The sequence below is a fragment of the Peromyscus californicus genome, unplaced genomic scaffold (assembly GCF_007827085.1).
Source record: "Peromyscus californicus insignis strain IS unplaced genomic scaffold, ASM782708v3 Scaffold_3__1_contigs__length_106647218, whole genome shotgun sequence".
In the NCBI taxonomy this organism is placed as follows: Eukaryota; Metazoa; Chordata; class Mammalia; order Rodentia; family Cricetidae; genus Peromyscus; species Peromyscus californicus.
Genome location: NW_026294551.1, coordinates 11,634,648 through 11,654,266, shown reverse-complemented (window position 1 = coordinate 11,654,266; position 19,619 = coordinate 11,634,648). Strand labels below are relative to the sequence as shown.

Genomic DNA, 19,619 nt, shown 5'->3' with positions numbered 1-19,619 from the left:
TGTGACAGTAATAGAGAGCTCACACATAAGAAGATCAGACTTGGATGAAGTTGTACCAGCCCTGGGATGCCAGCATGAGAGGATTCAGCCTCCTGGGTCAATGTGATGTTTAGGGGGCAGCATGTGGCCACTTGGTAATTTGAGAGATTCTTGTGATCTAACAGGCTCCTAGAGCTGCAATCAAAAGACTGAGTTGTAAATGAGTATAGAGAAAGGATATTTCTCCTGGCTTCTTGTTTTCTGTCAGCCCCCTTTGGCAAGCATCTCTACCATGAGTAGGCATGGGAACCAGTTAAAGAAAGTGTCGATTCACTCGAGTAAATGCTGAGAACTCTGGCTTTTGTCTGTGCTGAATGCGTCCGGAAAGGCAAAAAAGAGCGAGATTCTGCTGTGGGGTTTCTCATCTCCATGGTGGTAGGTGCTGACAGCCTCAGAGAGTGAACTAGAAGGGCACAGAGGAAAGAGAATGAGATGTGTTCGCTACGGTCCTATTGAAGATAAAAAGGTCACAGGGTTTGGATCTGTAACTAAGGTAAGATCTTGCTGTCATATACGAAGTGGTCCAAGCCTGGGCTATTTTCTTGCTCATCTGTTCCCTTAAGCTCATTCTTTCTGTGTCGAGGCTTTTGATGGGTACCTGCATCTTCTGGTCTATGTAGTCATGCTTTATTATGACAAGGCCGATGACTGGGAATTTTTTTTTTCTTTTTTGTCATCTTGAGGGAGTGTTGAACCAAACAGACTAAGAATGTAAGTGCCATTTATAGATTTCTTAAGGGAAGCGACATTCAGAAAACAGACTAAAAGGGGAGCGACTTCACCAGTGGAACATTATGTTTGCTTCTCGATATGGCTAGTGTGGAAGAAGTGAGTCTTTAATTTCCTGTGCAAACAGGCATTCATAAAATAAAGCAATGCTGTATATGCCTTTGTCACCTTCCACTGCCTCTGAGTGACAATAAAAGAATATGAAGGACTTGAAACTGTGAGACAAGTCATGCTTCTGCAGTGATTTTGTCATAATTACTTCCTCATAACTAAAAATATAGGGACAGATTATTATTAGAATGTATGTAGAAAGTATCTACTGAAAGGTCTTTAGTGAAGAGTAACACCCTACCCCCTAAACATGAGAATCTGAAAGGGATAAAAAAAATCATCAGGCTTTCTAAAATTTATTGTTTTTTTTCCATTAATTACTTCCATCCTTATTTTATTTCAACGGATTCTATAGAGTAAATAACACTCAGGCAATCCCATGTTTGCAAGTTTTGATTTCACCAGCAGAAAAGACACAATTAGAACAAGTACAGTTTGACTGTGTGGTGATTCCAAGACTATGTAGGTGCGGGATCATAGATTTGGCCATAAGTATCTTATTTATAAAGAACACAAATCTCTGCCTTCCCAAAGCTCCCTTTGACTCCTGTGAGTCTTTGAACCATCCTGAGAACTCAGAGGAGGGTGATAGAGTGTCTGCAGAGCTTCTGAGAGCTTAACATCCAGTCAGAATTGGCTACTCAATGAGAGTGACCTTTCCTAGTTTTTCAGCTTCTCCCCACTTCCTTCAGAAAAGCCTTTAACAGTATCGGTCCCAAGATAGTATACAATCTCTGTTGATATGGTTCCTGGCACATAGGGACTACAAATACCCAGAGATAATTGTTATTAGCTCCATTTTCAAGAAGAAGGAAATTCTGGTATCAAGAGTGACTTGATTTGATAGATGAACTCAGAGTGACATTGCAGCAAATGACTCAGATCCAAGAACACCCACTTTGTTCTCAGATTTGAGAAAAATTCCAGCCAATGGTAAGTTTGTAGTGGGGAAGGTAGACTAAAAAAAAGGTAGTTCTAGAAAAAATTATCAACTTTGATAAGTTGCTGCTGTGGATTTTGTTCTTTGATAACTGTGTTCCACCCCTGGGCCTCACTCTGTTGATGAGCCCTGTCTCCGGCTGGTGATGCAGCTGAGGTCAGAGATGGTATGTTAAAATGGGCTGGCATGAGGAAGAAGCAGGGTCAAGATGATTTAGGGCAAGGCACATTCTCTTCTGTGTAATGGTGTAATAAAGATTAAACATTTTATATTTTGATCTTTTAAAGTTGACTCATATCAAAGCATCCACTATTGAGTGAATCTGCCCAATGGCTTCATCTATCATTGTCATGCGGCTGTTTCAGATCAGCCCTTGTTTGACTCAAGTACTTAAGCTTAATGAACAATTTCTAAACATTGACAGGACCTCTGTTATTCCACAGTGCTATCAAATTTAATTTTTGGAATTAACTTTTTTTTAAGGTGTAAAATAGCTAGTCTGGATGACATGAGTCTCTCTATGCACCCACATCTGAACTAGAACCCAGAATGTAGACCATATTGACCTTGAACTGTTAGTCATTCTCCTGCTCTGTTTCCCTAGTACTGTGGTAGCATATACTAATTATCAATAATTATCACAATACTTGGGAACTAACAGTTTAAGGTCAATGTGGTCTACATTATGGGTTCGAGTTCAGATGCAGGTGCATAAAGAGACACTGTCTTGAATATGATACCATGTATGGCTTCCTGAGTTTTCGCTAATGGTGGCTCAGAAAATCCCTAATCACATGTGAACTCCTTCTCATCCCATTGTTGATATGTTTTTAAGCTTTGAGCTACAGGCAGATCGCAAAATAAAAACGAAAACAAGTCAACTAAACCAGAAAAGTCAACACTGATCAAAAGCAAAGATAGCAACCAGACATGAAAGGGAATGACACTTCCTGTTGATGTGACAGCAAAGCTCGTAATTCTCTTTTTAAATCAGAAGATTCAAGTGCTTGGATCCTAATAAGATGATAAAGCCTGTGTGACAGTTTTATTTTTAATCCTCTTGGGCAGCTATTCTCCATTGTTCATCTCCTAATACTGGAGTAAATACTGTGTGTTTGTTGATGAAAACATTGTAACATGAAGCCTTTTAGCATCTTACTGCTAAAAGAGAACTTCAGAGTTATCTAGCCCAACTCCTTAACAAATGCAGGAAATTCCTCCACAAACCCTTTGATTACACAAATTTCAAACAAATAGTCCCAGGATGGTGTCTATTGTTAAAAATATTAGTGGCAAAACATTCTTGTTGATAAGGGTATTAAATCTGTAACCTTATAAATTCAGTAGGCAGTTGTTAGTCAGACAAGCATCACAAAGCAGGAACTCTGTCTCTGTTGCATATATATGTATATATATATACATATATGTGCATATATGTATACATATATATGTGCATATATATGTATATATATATGTGCATATATGTATACATATATATGTGCATATATGTATACATGTATGTATGTGTGTATGACTTTCCCATTTCTGGGAAAAACTTCTGCATGCAAGGGTGTCAGCTACTTGGAGCTGTTTTAATTATCTGGGAAAATCTAGATCACCAAATAGAGAGCATAGTTGTTGCAGGTTGGGTGATTTTTTTCCCTGAGATAACATAAGAAATGGATTAATACCCCTAGTTAGATCATCCACAAACCAAAGAAAGAATTCCATTCAAGTCTAAAAAAGTGAACCTGTGAGTTTTCAGTGGTTACTTATAGGGACAGAGTTGACTCAGAGGGCAGCTACACTACTGGGAGATAGCTTGATCGACTTAATGGACAGCTACCCCACCAAGAAATCCCACCCCAACCAATTGCTTACATTATCGACAGTGATCATTGGAATCTGAAGAAGAAGGCCAGATGAAGATCTCATGAGCCATGACTTTCTCCTGTAGGAAATGTTAACAACTGTGATCTTATGAGGTTCTCTTATGGATGGTTACAGCTTCTCAGCTCCAAGACAGCAATAGGCATGTCCAACCTAGAAAAGGCTGTTTTACTATGATGCTTGATAAAGATTTTGAATACAAGTACAAGAGTGTATATCTTTAAGAGTTTTTCCTTTACTTATTCTTGTATTATTTCCTACATCTCATTTTTACCATTACAGAGTCTGTTTTAAAACAATGCTTTCAATGGACCTTCAGATCTAAGATATCTCCACTTAAACAGCTTTTTATTACTTTCACTGGAAATTCTTTGTGGATCAAATCTATTTTTTTTGAATAGTTGCTTTGCATTTTCTGGGAAAGATCTTTGTTTTCCACCGTATTGGCCTTTGCTCCTTGTCTCACAGTTCGTTTGCTCCATGTTTGGGCTAAACTCAGATGAGCTTTTAGGGACCAACTTCTCTAATTTCCCTGCCTGTGACCTCCTCCAATCCCCATAGCCAAGGTCATTTGATGTCACGTGTAGTGATCTCAGCTCCAGGTTCTGAACTGAACATTTCCGAGGATTCTTATCAACATGGCTCTGTAGCATATTTCAGGGGACACAACCAACATTCCTTGAAGCTAATTCTGTCCTGAACCTATGCCTAAAAGATAAGAAATAAGTGTCTCAAGACATATTAATAATGATTCTGCCTCCAACCTGTAACATGAATTCCTAAATGGTCTTAATAAAAAATATAGGTGCCAGATATTGGGATAAATGCTGCAAGATCGGAGAGACAAAGGAACAAGCCACATCTTACCTCTAGGACTTCTCAGCCTGAAAACTTCAGCTGAAAGAGCTTCCTCAGCCGAAAAGGCTTAGCTTAAAAGGCCTCTAACTAAAAGGGACACTTCTGCCAGAAAGCCTTTAGTTCCTGTCTCCTCACGCCTTATATACCTTTCTCCACCCAGCCATTATTTCCTGGGATTAAAGATGTGTGTGCTTCCCAGTACTGGGATTAAAGGTGTGTGTCACCACTGCCTGGCTATGTTTTCTCTCCTAGACTGAGTCAATCTCATGTAGTCCAGAGTGGCTTTGAACTCACAGAGATCCAGATGAATCTCTGTCTCCTGAGTGCTAGGATTAAAGGTGTGTGCCACCCCTGCCTGGCCTCTATGTTTAATCTAGTGGCTTGTCCTGTCCTCTGATCTTCAGGTAAATTTTATTAGGGTACATAATATATCACCACAAAAACCATTTCTCATTTTGCTCATAACAACTTCAAGCTGTAGTGGCATCAGAGAAACATGTCTTTGTGGTAAAGTACTTCCTAACACAAAACTTTAGCAATGGAATGAGAGGAGTTCTTCATAGACCTTTTCTTCAAATAGTTGCTGTTCATCCTGAAAAGTCTACCAAGTTAGTTAAATGACATTTCTGTATCCAAGGGAGGGGATGGTATTGATGCCTGGTTTCCAGGGTCCCAGGGAGAAGAATTAAGCATGTTCCTGGACATGAAGTGCCAGACACTTAAGAAGCTCTTCTTCTCTGGCTGAGGATTGTGTTATATTCTTTTGCCATCTGTATGTGGAGGTCCCTAGGCTCAACTTCATATCTGGGGCCTTCATATTGGGTAAGGCTTGCTAGCCTGAATCTACTGCACACTAAGCATGGTCCCTTCTCTAAATTCCTGAACTCTATATTCTCCTTTTCTTCTTTCCTCTTTTCTTATCCATTAAGCTAATTAAAGCCCTGACTTTCTTTGCTCTACATATTTTCCCAAGAAAGTGCATGAAACTTCTGTTCTTTTCCAATCATAGCTAAATTTTCTATATGCCCAGTGAATATCCTTCAGTGTATAATCTCAAATTCTACCCCCACCCCCAGTATGCTGGCCGTTATATTATCTACAAACCCAAATACTTCAAATTTGTAGCTAAGGGAAGAATTACTCTTTTCTCCTAATGAAAGTACTCCCTTCCCACCCCAGTGTGCTCAGCTCTCCAAGCCCACATGCAAGATGCCATGAAAACACCATGTCACAACCAGTGGTTCATCAGTGTCCGCAGTGAATTCAAGACTCAGAGAGCTGGCTGCTCTCTCTCTCTCTATAGTCTTTAAGATATTATCTGTCTTTGGAGATGATGGAAATGTCCCTCTTCAGGTTATAACCAAACTTCAGGCTTTATTTGCTTGTTTTTAGTTGACAAATAACAATTATAAACACACACACACACACACACACACACACACATTGTGGAATGACAAAATTTCCCGTAAATTTTGTGATAAGACCATTTAAAATCTATTCCTTGGCAAATTTCAAAAGCTGATACATATCACTTACCATAGTCAATATGTTGTACAGTAAATTCACAGAATGTTTCCCTTTTATTTAACTAAACTTTTGCATGTGTGTTGTGTGTGCATTTTGGTGCATATGTTTCTGTTAGTGTTGCACGTGTACATGGAGGTCAGCATCTGGTGTCTTCCTCTATTGCTCTCCACCTTTTTTTCTGAGACAACTTCTGTCTCACTGAAGCCAGAGTTCATTTAAAGCTAGCCTGTGAGCTGCAAACATCTGCCTGTCTCTGACTCCCAAGGGCTAGGATTATTGGCATGTGCTGCTACTCCTGACTCTTTCTGTGGGTACTAGGTATCTGAGCTCAAATCCTTATGTGTGCACAGCAAGGGTTTACTAATTGACTCATCTAGCCAACCCCTCTAACTAATCTTTCATATTCATTGACCTACCTTGTCTCAGGTGTTCTTCCATCTCTAATTTTGCCTGGCAGTGCCTGCTCAGTTATCTGTCATGGTGTAAATTACTTTTCATTTCATTGATGCTGGGCTGATACTGACAAAGACAGCCCTTTGATTTGGGGCAAGGCTTCTGTAACCTCCTCCTTCATATATCTAATAATCTCAGTGCAATAGTATTAACATAACTAGAAGACATCACCTAATTACAGTTTAAGAATGTCCTTGGAAGAGAAAGCAAACAGATGATCATCTTAGTTTATTGAAAATGGCCTTGGGCTATTCACAGAAAATCTAGAGAATATGTGGGGCAGGATTGGGTTGTTGACTAATGTTCAAACTCACAACTCAAGAACCAGTCTTGCGTACCTACACCCACACACACACCCTCCTTCTCCTTTAAAGCATTGACTATAATTAATTAATTTTAATGTTTCTTTGAATACTTTTTTTCATTTTTAAGAATGTTATTTTACCTTCATATATGTATGTGCACTGCATACCTGCCTGATGTCCATGGAAGTCAGAAGGAACATCAGATTCCCTGAAACTAGAGTTAGAGATGGTTGTGAGCCAGCATGTGGGTACTGGGACACAAACCCCGATCCTCTGAAAAACAAGTGCTCTTAACTGCTGAGATATCTCTTCAAACACAAAAAGTTATTTGTTTTTATTTTATGCGTATGAGTGGGTTATTTTTTGCAGGTGTGTATGTGCATCAGGTATGTGCCTGATGACCAAGGAGGTAGGAAGAGAGCATCAGTTCTCCTGGAACTAAAGTTACAGATGCTTGTGGGCTGCCATGTTTTCTGGACACCAAACATGAGGCTCTGAAAAAGCATCTCTCCAGACTTTCATTAATTTGCTTTTCAAGCAAGGTCTCACTACATAGCTCAGGCTGGCATCAGACTCACAATTCTCCTTTTGCTTCCCATACTGGATTACAGGTGTGTATTACCACACCCAGCCCAGTCTTGAGCCTTTGGGACTAAGACTAGTTCACCCACAAGAGCCAAGCATCTGCTTGCAGAAGGAATCAATGCAGAGATAAAGTTGCATAGTTTGGAAGTGTGCAAATGAAGCTTTATCCTTGCCACCCTCCTTGGTATGCTCTATGACATAATCAACACTGAATTTCCCATTGTTGTGTTCAAACATTTCGGTTTAATGCCAAAGGGTTTCCAATTGTCTCTCATCCAATCACTAGATGATAATCTCATGTGTGAAAACACTGAACACTGTCCATGCAAAAGCATCACTGGATGACCTATCAGGACTCCCCTTGGCCTCTTGCCACGAGAGACCTTAGATTGGCCTTTCTTTCTTTCTTTCCTTCTTTCTTTCTTTCTTTCCTTCTTTCTTTCTTTCTTTCTTTCTTTCTTTCTTTCTTTCTTTCCTTCTTTCTTTCTTTCTTTCTTTCTTTCTTTCTTTCTTTCTTTCTTTCTTTCTTTCTTTCTTCCTTCCTTCCTTCCTTCCTTCCTTCCTTCCTTCCTTCCTTTCTTTCTTCCTTCATTTCTTCATTTCTTTCTTTTTTTTTTGTTTTTTTAAAACAGGCTCTGTCTTTGTAGTCCGGTCTGTCCTGGCACTCCCTCTGTAGACCAGGCTGGCCTCATAGTCACAGAGATCCTCCTGCCTCTACCTCCCAAGTGAAGAGGCTTCAGATTCTTAACGATTTAGTCCAGTCAGGGTTAATAGGCTGATAGTTACTCAATGTATTGGTGTACCCTGATGTAATAGATGTACCTCAGGTAAGCTGAGCTTATCTTGCAGCAACCTGGTACAGAGAGATAGAAGAACAGAATAGAATGTGTTTAATTCTAGAAACCAGGCTCAGCCTTACACACAAAAGACTGGCAATTGTCTACTTATAGAGAACTGGATTGAAATTCTTGTGGGTTTTTTTTCACACTCTTTAGTAAACTACTTCAGTTTCTCTTGTAGCTAGGTAATTGACTATATATATATATATAAAATTATACTTAGTAGAGTCTGGTAGCACACACCTTTAATCCCAGCACTTGAGGAACAGAGGCAGGTAGATATTTATGAGTTCCAGGTCAGTCATGGCTACATGAAGTCTCAAAACAAAACAAAAACAAGAAGAATAACAATAACAGTAAAATAAATAATTAACAGGTGATAGTATCATAAGTGAGGGTCACTTAGTGCCAGTCAGACCTCTGGGTAGAACCACAGAGATGGAATTATAAATTCTGTATCCACCTCTGGGTAGTCCTTTTTGAAGTTGGTCCACAGGTGCTGGTACTGGCTTCATTGGTTGAGTTCTGTCCAATAACAAAGGAAACAACAGAGAGACAGATGCATGTGTGCACTGTGGAATTTCTGTGGCCACAAAGAAGAGTGGAGTTATGTCTTCTTGTAGGAAAATGGATACAACTAGAGATCATATTAAACAAATTAAGCTAGTTTCAGACTGATATAATGTTTTTATATATGGTTTCTAGACTTTATACAGATACATAAAATCATATGCATATATATATTTATTTATAATTTTATATATTTATATATATTTATTTCCACTTACTATATATATGTATACACATATATGTGTGTGTGTGTGTGTGTGTGTGTGTGTGTGTGTGTATAGTAAATGGGAATAAAACTGTCTAGGGGAACAAAAAAGAGCTAATGAGAAAGAGCAGTGGGGAGAAAAGGGATGATGGGATGAGACGTCAGGGGATGGGATGGTATGCTATAAATGTGTACAAAATTTTCCCTGAGAAACACAGTCCATGTACAACAAATATATACAATGAAAATTTTAACTTAAAAAAAGATTTATTGAAACCTATATTGGATGATTATCATTAGGAAGCAGGCATAAGTGGCCAGGCATTTGTAACCCTGAGAGAAGACATGAAGCAGTATGAGGGTGATGTCCCTAAAAGCAGAAATAGGGAACCCATAGATGAATCTTGGTTGGCATCACCAATGACCTTCAAGGTTGTGCCACACTGATACCTTGTGCTTTTTTGACATCTTGTCCATCATTGCTTCTATAGTTGCTGTTTGATTAGTGCCATTATATGGAACTGAGAGTAAAATCTCTTCAGGGAAACAAGTGCAGCATGTCCACACATAGGCAAGACCAACGGTTCCGGTGTATTGTCTCCATACAAGGTACTCTGCTTCAAAACAGAAGTGGGCCTTCTCAGGAAAGGAGGTGGAGACCTGCTTTGCTTGCTGCAATAGGCAGACCCAAGCTGTTGCCATGTTTTTGCAGCTCTGGGAGAGAGAGAGCTGTGATCCAAGTGGAAATCCCAGGGGGTCAAAGAGTCAGCCTTATAATTCTTGACTTTCAAAAGATTCTAGTGCCATTTAGCCAAGTGTGAATGAATAAAAGCACAAATATTTTCTTAGCTTGATATGTGTCCTTTTAAAAAAAATGTTTGTGGATATGGGAGCTGGTATTGGAACACTCACAACTGGCTGAAAATCTGCCTTGGAGGGCTGGTTCCTAATTATGTGTTTATATGGCTTCACACATGCTAGGCAAGTACCCTAACCTTGAGCTTAGCTTCAACCCTTCCATTTTTCCTTTTTGCAATTAAGGTCCCCAGTTTGCCCTTACAGGAAAGTGACAAGAGACTCAGACTCAGTGAAGTTTTATATCTTAGAAAGAGTGCCAATACAGCATTTCTTCCTAAATTCTATGAATGAAAGTAACCAGCATCCTTAACATAGCCTTCAGTTGTATTTTAAACCTCAAAAGAATTCCCAGACCTATCAGTGGATGGATTTCTTGCAAATGACATTTGTCATATGTGGATGTAAAATGGCATTTTGATTAAGTGATAACAAAATCAAATTTTATTTCTAAAGATAGCCATTGGCTCATCTCTGTGTTCTTCTCCAGGCAACCACAAACCAAAGGGGGTGGGGGGTAGCAACATATAGACTATAGTTAAAATTGTTGTAACTAATCTTTATTTTTCCCCAACATAATATTTTTATTAATTACTTGGGAATTTCATACAAGGCACCCTGATCACACTCATTTCTAGTTTCAAAATAGATTAAAATTTGTTTGCTCTAATTCTTTTTTTTTTTTTTTTAACATTTTTTTTTTAATTTATTTTAATTTATTTTGCAATACAATTCAGTTCTACATATCGGTCACGGATTCCCTTGTTCTCCCCCCTCCCGTCCCCCTCACCTTCCCCCCAACGCCCCCCCCCCCCCATTCCCATCTCCTCCAGGGCAAAGCCTTCCCCACAGACTGAGGTCAACCTGGTAGACTCAGTCCAGGTAGGTCTAGTCCCCTCCTCCCAGGCCGAGCCAAACAATCCTGCATAGGCCCCAAGTTTCAAACAGCCAACTCATGCAATGAGCACAAGATCTACTCTGGTGATGGGATGGCCAAACACCCTAATTGTTGTGCTAGAAACCTCATCCAACTACTGAGGGATCTGGATGCAGAGATCCATGACTAGGCCCTGGGTGGATCTCTGGGAGTCCAATTAACGAGAATGAGGAGGGTTTATATGAGCGAGAATTGTTGAGACCAAGGTTGGATAAAGCACAGGGACAAATAGCCAAATGAATGGAAACACATGAACTATGAACCAATGGCTGAGGGGTCCACACTGGATCAGGCCCCCCGAATGGGTGAGACAGTTGATTGGCTTGATCTGTTTGGGAGGCAGCCAGGCAGTGGGACCAGATCTTGTTTGCTCTAATTCTATGTTGTGTAAATTCTTGGTGAATAAAAAGTTTTGATTGGCATGTTGGAAATGCATTTGTTTGAGCCAAGTATCACTCAAATTTTCATAGACACACTGCTTGCTGAATGAAAAAGCTTTAGGAATTAACACTTGAATTCCTAAACTTCTCTTTGCCCAGGAATCTATCTACACCCATTGTCTTTATCTGCTCACCGATTTCAGGGAACACAAAGCCAGTGTGAATAGCACACCCAGGTACATGAATGAGTTTTCTTTACAAAGCACCAGTGTAGCTAGAGTTTTTCTCTCTGGGTCCCACCAAGCCCCAGCAGTCCTGTAGCCCACTTACAAAATAAACATACAGACGCTTATATTATTTAAACTGCTCGGCCATTAGCTTAGGCCTACCATTATCTAGCTCTTACTCTTATACTCAGCCCATTTCTGTTAATCTGTATGTCGCCACATGTTCCGTGGCTTTACCTGCTGCCTTTACATGATGCTCCCTGGACAGCAGGCTGGCGTCTCCTCCTCTCCACCTTCCTGTTCTCTCAATTTTCCTCTCTACTAGTCCTTCCTATACTTCCTGCCTGGCTACTGGCAAATCAGTGTTTTATTTATCAATCAATCATCCACAGCACACCAGCTTACTCTGAGTCGAACACAGTTCAATTTCTCATTATTTTCCTTTTAAAGTTTATTTGTGTATGGCCATAACTTTCTTCATTATCTGAGGAAGCACAGTTAAGCACAGAAGCATATCATTAGGTTGCAGGTTGGAGTCTTAAATGCTGGGAAGGTCTCAAGCAAAACCAATTTTCTCTTGCATGGAGCCCTAGCCTCAGTCACTCTGATATTTTTCTCTCACAGAGGTCTGCTTTCTGAGATGGCTCTTTAAGAGGACATCTCAGGTAGACCAAGGCTGAGTTTCTTTAAAGGCAATAACAATCATCCCAATCCTTAGTCCAAGTCATCACAGATACAGTTGAATACTGATTAAGTCAAATACATGAAACCATTTCCAGGTTTTTAGTACCATTGTAGGCATCAGTACATTTGGCTGTTAAACAGAAACACTTAAGAAAAAGATTCACCCTTTTACAAGGAGATATAACTCGAAAGTGCTTCTATCTACTCTTAACCTGACTCTCTAGATTCCACCAAAATGAATATTCTAACCTGAGAAGCAATGAAGCCGAGCCGTATCTCACTTGCCTTTCCAAGGAAAATGTTACTGATTTGGGTTGTCACTTTGTGCAGACATTCATGAATAATGAAATTCAAACCTTCCAAATCAGGTCAGGCTGGGTTAATCTACAGCACCATCAAGGGAGCAAAAGTATGATGAGAAGAGGAAAGCACAGAAAATCAGATTCATGGAAATTCAAGGGCCTATCAAACACACTTTAGTCTTGCCATCTACCTAAATCATCTGTAAACTATTCAGTGGTTGTGCGTCTCACCTAAGGAGCCTTGAGAATGCACACACTCGTAGAAAGCTAATCCCACTTTCTAGCAGCATGCAGAGTGCAGAATCCTTAAGAGGCTATGTATTTGGATCTTCATTGGAGGCTATCTTGTCTTGTATTTTAAGGCCTCCTCAATTTTCTGTATCCACTGGGGAAATGGGAATTGAGCCAACAAATGTTAACAGTTGCTTCATTTTCCTCCCCAATAAAGATGCCGTGAGTTTTCATTTTGACAACTTAAAACAGAAACTGAATCATTTAAAGGTCAGAGAAGTTGTAGACACTATCCAGGGAGTTCCTAGTCTACAAGCATAACACATCTGTGAGTTCACTGATTCCCAGCAGATGCAATAGACTAATAAATAGCCTTTGTGTTGCCAGAGAGGACAGTTCGCAGGCCCTCATCACAAATGAGAAAATAGTAACAGAGACACCAGAGTTGGGTTTCTGTTGGAATACCATTAATACTGAACTGAGAGGGTCAAAAGTTGTGCCACATATGCTTTCCATAAGTTACGTTTGTTTGGGAATGCACAGTTAGGTCTAATCAAAGCAGCTTTCAAATAAAACTGTCTGGAATCTATTACAGGTCAGTCATAGGGAACCTGGCATGGCAACTATAATGAAGACTGTTTTGTTACCCTTGGGATTGTGGGGGGGCGATGTGAGTGCCGGGTATCAGATGATTTATACTCTTAGTGATGCTAGGAGTTCTGGGCAGTTCTGTCACATCTTCCTGAAGTAACCCAAAGGTCAAGACAATTAGAAGTGAAAGTGAACTTTAAAACAAGTCTTGGAAGTTGCACATCTTACCATTCACAGCAGGTATACTCACACAAATGCTGCTTAATGCTCTTGTTGTAAAAACCTACACTTGAAGATGGTGATGCTCTGCAAAAGATGACCCTGATTCATGCTAGTTGACTCATTTGAAGTAATTGTAACTATAAGCCCTATTGCTAAGCCCTCACTAAATTCTATGTCTTTTGAGAGTAGGTTCCAGAGCATAGCCTCATTTCATGCCCAAAGCAACACTTTTCCCAAAGATGCAGATGAGCGGGGTACCTGCTTATAAAGGTAGTTTTCTTGTACAGCAAATACAAAATCCAAACAAACAAACAAACAAACTCACTGAATTCTGGACATCCCAACCTATTCCAAAAATGCCATCTCTTCCTAGTGAGCCATCAAACATTTGAACTCAAATTCTTGCCTTTCCATAGCTAGTCTCAATAAGATTTTAAAGAACTGGACTCCAGCCTTGAGTATGTATAAGAATCACATGGTACTATCATAGTACAATGACAAAGCTAAAAATTTCCCAGAATCTGCAAATGTCATTTACTTCTCTGGGATTTTAAAAGCAAGCTGTTAGAGGACCACACATCCAAATACACTGCAGTGCTGTCCTGAGTATGGGTTTGTATGTGAGTAGATTGCATTGAGATATATTCATTAAGAAGCCGCTAGTTTAGACTATTTATGCAAATGTGCATCCTAATAACTGTGTATAGCGTTCATCCATTTTCTATTTCTTGGGGGTTTCAAAGTCTGTCCTTATAGACCACAATCCTGTACACAACAGCACAGCTTTTAATGTTTTCTTTCCAAAGATAAAAGAAAGATTCTGAAAAAAGACTTGGCTCTATTGAGCCAAGAAATTGAGGTATTAGCCTTTTAATATGGCCTGGAATGGTGAAGGCAGAACAGGCGGTTCTAAAAGGGACATGTGTTCTTCTCTGCCTCCTGAACCAACGTTGCTTTATGTAGCCCTGATAGATTACCGGCAGCTTTCACGGTTTCCCAGTTGTTCTCAGTGTCCAGACCTGATCAACTCCCTCTTCCCCCAGCCTCCGTGTTTCAAAGGAGATCTGGTTTTACTTAGAGGGATTAAATGTCACTATATTTGTTTCTGTGAATTGTTCCAGCAAAAATTACCGCATCAATGTCTGACTTTAGATGTCTGTAAGACTGTCTGCTTCTCTGGGCTATTTATAGCTGCCTTTTAAAAGGTCTAATAAATGGTTGTAGATTGGTATTGGTTTGTTTTCTCTTTAGAGGGCCTCAGAATTGGCAGTTTTCAAATTTTGAACTGAAAATACCTGGATTTCTTTTTGCAAAAGATGTGTTTACTGTAAAAATTCTCTCTCTCTCTCTCTCTCTCTCTCTCTCTCTCTCTCTCTCTCTCTCTCTCTCTGTGTGTGTGTGTGTGTGTATGTGTGTGTGTGTGTGTGTTTATGTGTAGCATGTGGTATATGCACATGTGTGGTAGAGTAGGGTAATAGGTGTCTTGGTGTCTCCCTCTCTGCCTTATACCATTGAGACAGGGTCTCTCACTTAACCTAAATCCAGGCTGGTGGCCAGCAAGTCCCAGCAATCCTCCAGTCTCTGCTCCCCAACAACAGTCCTGGTTTCAAAAGTGTACTGGAGTGTGCCAAGCTGTTTTCATGGGTTCTGGGATCTGAATTCGGGTCCTCAGGCTTGCACAGCAGACACCCTTACCCACTCAGGCACTTCTGAAGTTTCCTACTGTAAAATTCAAGATATATAAACAACAAATAGAAGAAAAAGGAGAATAAATAATCACACTAAACTGATAGAGTTGCAATTCATATTTTGCTGTATATCACACCTCCCTGTGTTTAAATACATTTAAGCTTTAAAATTATATTGACTGTTAAATAATCATGTTTCTATTTGCACCAAATCATGTTACATGTTTTTTCTGTATCACTTTTAATATTTACAGAGTAAATCTGATTATTCAAATTATCTGTACAAACCCATGCTTATTAGATGGTCTGGGAAAAGTAAAAAATCATCACAAACAGCTTTCTTTTCTCTTTTGGTGGATTTTTGTGGCCATTCATGATAAAGTTCTAGAATGAAGTTTTCCAGTAAAAGTTCTAGACTAGTCCAAATTTCTGTAATTTAGATTTGTACTGATTTTTTTTAGTTTTTTTTATAGATGAAAACATAATTATATCACTTTCTTCTTTCCCTTTCCTCCCTCCAGCCCTCCCATGTGCTGCTCCTCTGCTCCCTCTTGAAATCATGGCCTGTGTTTGTTTAACTATTATATATTAGTATATATAACTTTATATATATTTATATATATGAATTAGTATACATTATATATAACTATTACATATGTGTGTGTGTATATGTATGTAATTATATACAGGAATATATGTGTATGCATATACACACATATAAATGCCTAAATATATACATACAATCTGCTGAGCCCATTTGATGTTGCTTGTGTATATGTTTTCAAGTCTGAACTCTTATTATTAAAAGCCAATTAGGCAGGTTATCCCTGAGGAAGACTATTTCTCGTACTCCAATTGTGTAGTGTATTTTCACATATACTAGCTAACCTTTAGAAATAGCTAAAACTAATACACATGTACATATATGCATTTATACATTTGGATATACCTCTAAAATGAACATTAAATAATTTGCACTGGTACTGGGAATGCCCCATTTATACAATTTCAGTTATAGATCAATTTAAACACCTTTTATTTTTCAATTTTATTTATTTAATTATTTAGAGACAGACTAACTAGGTCCCAGGCTGTCTTCAAACTTCTTATGCAGCCATGTATGACCTTGAACTTCTGATTCTCTTGCTGGCCCTTCTCTAGGGCTAAGAAGATAATAGGAGTGTAGGTCTATACCACTACGCCCTCTGTGATGCTGAAGATGAACCCAGGGCCTCTTGCATGCTGGACAAGTGTTCTACCAACTGAACTACACCCCTAGTTCTAGGAAAACATTTTTCAGTACCAAGTACATTTTTTTTAAAAATACCATGTTTCTAGAGAATTCTGTAACACACTTGCACTCATCTATTATGTTATAGTTGTTGCAAAGAAATTTGCAAACAGAACTTTTTTAAAATTTTGGATTGAAAGTTAAAGAGAGAAGAAGCAGGATAATTGGGATCTGGAATTTGGAAGAGTGTCAGTATTGATAGGGTGTTGATGATCTTAGGACTATAGGTTCTTTGATAAGAAATATTGTCTTTCCAATGTTTGCTCATCCATTCCATCAGGTTACAATTAGTGAATACCTGCATGCCACATATTGTATTAGCTACAAGGGATGCAGAAGTGAAAAGATTAATGTGGTTCTTTCCTCGTGTAGCTTATGATCTTTTCCATGATGCAATACAGTCAATAATTCAATCATGTATTAGAGCAGGTTTAGGGACACTTCTATAAAGAGCCAAAAATTAGAGATTGTGGGCTTTGCAGCTCTCATGTCCCTCGTTACAACTGCCCAACATTGCATGATGTTGATGCAGGGAGATTTTCCTTCTCAGAGTGAAATAAAAGAGTCTATGAAATGTAACAGGCAAATTAACACAAGAAAAAAGCACACACCTGTATTATGTGTAAAGTCATAGTGTTTGCTTCAAAAGCATGAAGAACTGAGTTCAGATCCTTGGCACTCAGAAAAGCCAGAAGTGGCAATGAGTACCTCGAACTCCAGCACTGGGGAAGGGTATGCAGAAATACAGAGACAGTTTTCCGAGAGAAGCTCTCTAGCCAGTGTAGCTGTAAGTCCTCAAATCCATGAGAGAACTTCTCTCAAAACTTAAGTGGAGAAATGGTTAGGAAGATGTTCCATTGTTAACATTTGGCCTCTACCACCTCCACCTGAACAGTGGAGCACACACACACACACACACACACACACACACACACACACACACACACATCCAATGCCACACATGATACTACACACACACCACACACATATAAAAATTAGAAAAGGCTAAAGATGTAATGAAGGACTCTTTCTATTGTGGAATAATGAGAAATGAGTAGAGGCCAGATACCACTACTCTGTGTGTAGGAGGGATTATGAAAAATACTCCATTGTTGATGGGAAGACTGTTTCTTAAGCCAACACTGACAGGTTTTGATTTCACTTTCTACAAAAGAATAAAGTGGAGAAAAGACAAAACATGGAGACCCCTTGAGACACTTTCACTATGGTCCTCTGAAAACATGGTCCTTTGAAGATAGGATGGTTTTGACAAGAGGAGAAAACATTGAGGAAACTAATTCTATTAAATAGGACCTGCTGATAGTTTAAATGTAGTTAAGAAAACTGATGAGACTACATTCTTGCACATAGATGATATTTTCTGTTGGCATCAAGTTGATTTTTCAATGCTTTGTTGGTCAAGCAATGAAAACTGTCACTGGTTGATGTAAAGATGAAAAATAATGAAAAAATTTCAATTCAGAGAATCAAAGAATTTTTTTACAGTATGAAAGAACTCTGGGCAAAATCAAGAGACAAGGCAAGATGGAATGTCTGAGACTGTCTCCTAAGAAGTGATACCTATGTCCTCTTGAACACTTCAGTACACAGTGTCTCACCACTGGCCTCCCGGCTTCCTGGAGTGGCCTTAGACAACAGCACTAAAAAACCTTTATGTAATTTCTTCAATCTTGACTGTGGAATTCTGATTGGTCACCCCTGTATCATCAGATGGCCCTGCTCTAGAAACATAGTGAGGGGAGGCTTCAGCTACATCTCCTGATTCTTTCCTCCCAAATCCCCCAAATGCACACACACACACACACACACACACACACACACACACACACACACACACACACACACACAGAGTAGTTGTTTCTTATAGTATTGGGTTTTCCTCTTCCTGAGAAACAATTATTCTTTTCTCTTACTTAGTTAACTCCAATTCATCTTTCACATCATAGCCTGGACATCCATCTCTATCAGACTAGATAAATACTCAGTATGATGAGCTATTGAAGGATAGATATTTATTTAGGTTAAGAAAGTACAATAAAACTAGAGGATACCCATGGTGCAAGTGTGTTTTCCATTTGTTACTCATGAAAACCTTTTGTGATACATCAAGTGCTACTCTCAAACTTCATATAAATAGAACCAGCTTAAAAACATTTGTAAGGTGCTGATATCATTTTGCTAACAGGTGGTAGAAACACAGATAGATACAAATCTTTGATTTTCATCTTCTTGTCCTTTACACACTTTGGGTTTTTTTTTGGGGGGGGGCGGGTTCGAGACATGGCTTCTCTGTGTAACTTTGTGCCTTTCCTGGAACTCTCTCCGTAGCCCAGGCTGGCCTCGAACTCACAAGAGATCTGCCTGCTTCTGCTTCCTGAGTGCTGGGATTCAAGGCGTGTGCCACCACCGCCAGCTCCCTTCACACATTCTTATGCTGGCTCAGATTGCTGTTTTGGACAGTACCCACAGCAGCAGGATGTTTCTATTTCAGCTTTAAAATGGTCCCTGGAAGAAAGAGGCAAGAGACGTGTTAGAAGGCAGGTGTTATACAAGCTGGGTGAAATCAGGTGAAAGACAGCAAAAGCCTGAGTTCAGTGGTAAAATGCAGATGAATTCCTGTAATGTTAGGTTCCTGTGAGAACCGGCTCTTAGAATTAGTGTAGACCAGTCAGCCAAATCACCCCTATAAATAATGAGAGCCTTAACAACCAGATAGTGACTAGGTCTTAGAAAAACAAAATAGAATGGAGAGCCAGGTTGGCTTGGAAGCATTTTACCTGGGGCAAGAAGTGAAATGCACTGAACCTGAATGGCAGGTTCTGAGTCAAACCCTTTCTGGTGGCCTGTGTCACATAGTACCTTCCCTCTCTGCTCCTGTCCCTTCTGCACTCATTGATATTATATATATATATATATATATATATATATATATATATATATATATATATATATATAGTTCCTTTTCCCTAGAAGCTATTAGTCATGTTGATTGTCTCCCTTGTCACTTTCATAGTTTTTTTGGAGGAGGCTGCCCTTCAATGTTCAGAAGGGACTGGACCTCGTGTATAGCAGAAGTCAGTTGAACAAATTCTCAATATAAATTTAGGAGTCATTGGAGAAGTGTTTTTATTACACAACA

General features: G+C 39.3%; 1 protein-coding gene across 1 annotated transcript in view; it reads left to right on the top strand.

The window, feature by feature from the left end:
* The first annotated feature begins 220 nt into the window (after window positions 1-220).
* Window positions 221-19,619, top strand: part of Kcnj16 (potassium inwardly rectifying channel subfamily J member 16) — a 30,065-nt gene continuing 10,666 nt past the window's right edge. Inside the window, exon 1 of the mRNA XM_052757818.1 lies at window positions 221-532. The gene's annotated coding sequence lies outside the window, so the exon portion shown is untranslated. The remainder of the gene's footprint in view (window positions 533-19,619) is intronic.